This window comes from Hibiscus syriacus, unplaced genomic scaffold (assembly GCF_006381635.1).
Source record: "Hibiscus syriacus cultivar Baekdansim isolate YM2019G1 unplaced genomic scaffold, ASM638163v2 tig00111837_pilon, whole genome shotgun sequence".
Lineage (NCBI taxonomy): Eukaryota > Viridiplantae > Streptophyta > Magnoliopsida > Malvales > Malvaceae > Hibiscus > Hibiscus syriacus.
In genome coordinates, this window is record NW_024063194.1 from 3,792,530 (window position 1) to 3,796,151 (window position 3,622).

Genomic DNA, 3,622 nt, shown 5'->3' on the forward strand with positions numbered 1-3,622 from the left:
GTACACATACTCAAACCAATTTCTATTCATCTAACACATCGTTATCTTCAAAATCTCCTCTTATATCTTGAATTTAAGAACTCTACCAAATTTCCAACATGGTCTAATTTCAATTCCGTCACTTCATATCTCTTAATTAAACTAATGACAAGTCAAATTTAGTTTCAAATTCTACTTATCATCTCTTTTCCAAGATTCCATTTAAAGACTCCTTATCTTTAATCCCTCTTAATTCCTTTATCTTATAGTTTTAAGATAACTTAAGCTTTCCTTAAGCTTAATTATCACATGAGGATCATAAACCAAACTTAAATTCAACAAATAATCATCTCACAATAAAACTCACCTTTGCTACGTGTCTCACAACTGAAGAAGAAGAGTGAAGAAGAGTTCTCTGGAAAACTTTCTTTTCCCTTTAATCCTTCATTCCACGTGTATATATCTCCTCCATATTCCATTTTTAATTCATTTCTAGATCAAATGACCATTATGCCATTTCATTCATCATTCTTTGCTATTAAGTCCTACACAAAATTTTTCATATAAGTCCCTAAACTATTCAAATTATCTACTTTAATCACTAAATCCTTAAATTTTATAATTTGATCACTAACCCAGTATTGAGGATGTTACAAATCTCCCCCTTAAAAAAATTCATCATCGAATTTTCACTGCACAATGAGATGTGGGTACTAATTCCTCATGTCCTCTTCACGCTCCCACGTTGCTTCCTCTATCTTGTGATTCCTCCACAATACTTTGACCAATGTAATAGTCTTGTTCCTTAATTGTTTTACCTCATGAGATAATATTTGGACCGATTCTTCTTCATAAGTCAGGTCAGGTTGAACCTCTATCTCTTCTTGTGTCACAATAGGGAAGTGATTAGATCTATATCTTCGAAGCATTCAAATATGGAAAACATCATGAATCTTTTCCATTTCAGGTGGCAAAGCTAATTGGTATGCCACTGGTCCCACTCTTTTAATGATGTCATAGGGTCCAATAAACCGAAGACTAAGTTTTCATTTTCTTCTAAATCTCAACATTTTCTTCCATAGAGACACCTTTAAGAATGCATTATCTCCCACTTGAAATTCTATTTCATTCTTTTTCAGATCGACATATGATTTCTGTCTATCAGCTACCGCTTTCAGATTATTTTGAATCACTTGAACTTTCTCTTCCACTTCCTGAATCAACTCAGGACCAAGATCTTCTCGGTCTTTAAGCTCGTACTAGTTCAAGGGCGTACGACACTTTCTCCCATATAGAGCCTCATAAAGAGCCATTTTGATATTTGATTGGTAACTATTGTTGTAAGCAAATTCAATAAGTGGAAAATATTTTTCTCACGATCTTTTGAACTCTATTACACATGCTCTCAACATATCCTCCAGGGCTCGGATTATCCATCAATATGAGGATGAAACATTGTGCTAAATTTAATCGAGTTCCTAACGCTCCATGCAACATCTTCTAAAACCTCGATGTAAATCTAGGATCTCGAACAGAAACAATTAAAACTGGTACACCATGCAATCTAATAATCTCCCTGATGTACAATTCAACATACTTATCCATTGAGATATTAGTTCTTACTAGAATGAAATGAGCTGACTTAGTTAATCTATCTACGATCACCCAAATAGAATCTCTTTTGTATGGAGTCAAAGGCAAACCCGTCACAAAATCCATCGTTACATTCTCTCATTTCCACTGAGGAATGGACATTGGTTGCAATAGTCCTGACGAAACCTGATGCTCAACTTTGACTTGTTGGCAAGTCAAACACTTGGATACAAATTTCGTAATATTCTTTTTCATTCATGGCCACCAGTATCGACTCTTGAGATCTATATACATCTTGTTTCCACCCGGGTGCATTGTCAATGGACTACAGTGAGCTTCCATTAAAAGTTCATTCTTCAACTCATCATCATCTGAAATCACTAATCTCCCTCGATAATACAGATTCTCATCAGTTTTAATCTCATAATCATTAAGTTCTCAATTCTTTACTTTTATTAACCTCTTCAAACACTTTTAATCTTGAGTTTACAATTCCTTAATTATTTCTAGCCATGTTGGCTTAAGGGTCAACTCCGCACATATTACGCCATGTCCTTCTAATGACAACCTAGCATCTAAAGCTCGCAAGGCTACAAACATCTTCCAACTTAAAGCATCTGCCACCACATTTTCTTTTCCAGGATGGAAATCGATTAGCACATCATAATCTTTTAGAAATTCCACCCATCTCCTCTGTCTTAAATTTAACTCTTTCAGGGTCATCAAATACTTCAAGCTCTTATGATCGGTATATAAATAGCAACGTTCACCATATAAGTAGTTGAGCCAAATCCTAAAAGCAAACACTACTGCAGCTAACTTTAGATCGTGTGTTGGATAGTTCTTTTTATGTGGTTTCAATTGTCTCGATGTATAAGCCACTACCTTGCCTTATTGCATCAACATATATCCCAAACTATTATGGGACGTGTCGCTATAAACTATGTAGTTCTTGTCAGACTCAGGTTGAACCAATATTGGAGCTTAATAAAACTTTTTCAATGTTTCAAAACTTTCTTGACATTCAGGAGTCCAATCAAATGCCACATATTTCCTCATCAACTTGGTTAAAGGTAAAGCTATCATCGAAAAGTTCTTAACGAACCTTCGATAATAACCTGTAAGTCCCAAAAAACTTTGAACTTCAGATACATTCTTTGGAACTTCCCATTCTAGAATGACTTTTATCTTTTGAGGATAAACTCGAATTCCTTCTGCAAAAATCATATGTCCAAGGAATGTTACCTCATTCATCTAGAACTCACATTTAGATAGTTTGGCATATAACTTCTTGTCTCGTAGAATCTGTAAAATTATCCTCAAATGTGCACTATGTTCTTTATTTGATTTAGAATACACCAATATATCATCGATGAAAACAACTACAAATTGGCCCAGATATGGTTGAAATATTCTATTCATTAAATACATAAAGGCAGATAGTGCATTCGTAACTCTAAAAGACATAACAATGAACTCGTAGTGACCATAACTTGTTCTAAATGTCGTCTTTGGAATAACTCTCCTGAATCTTCAGCTGATGATATCCATATCACAGATCAATCTTAGAGAAAACTGAAGCTCCTTTTAACTGATAAAACAAATCATCAATTATAGGGAGAGAATACTTATTCTTGATAGTCACCTTGTTGAGCTTCCTAGAGTCAATGCAGAGATATATCGAACTATCATTCTTTCGAACGAACAACACTGGAGCTCCCCAGGGTGATACACTTGGTCTAATGAATCCTTTGCCCAACAATTTCTGTAATTGAATCTTTAACTCTTGCAACTCTTTTGGAGCCATCCTGTACGATGCAATTGCAATAGGCGCGGTTTTTGGGCATTATCTCAATCTGAATATCTGCAGGTAAACTTGCCAACTCTGCAGGAAAAACATCTGGAAATTCTCAGACTATGGGAATTTCTTCAATCCCTTTCTCTTTATTTATAGTATCTAGTACATTAGCAATGAAACCCTGACATCCTTGTAGTAATAACCTCTTTGATGACATTACCAATATAATGTTTGCCAATGGATTTCATCTTT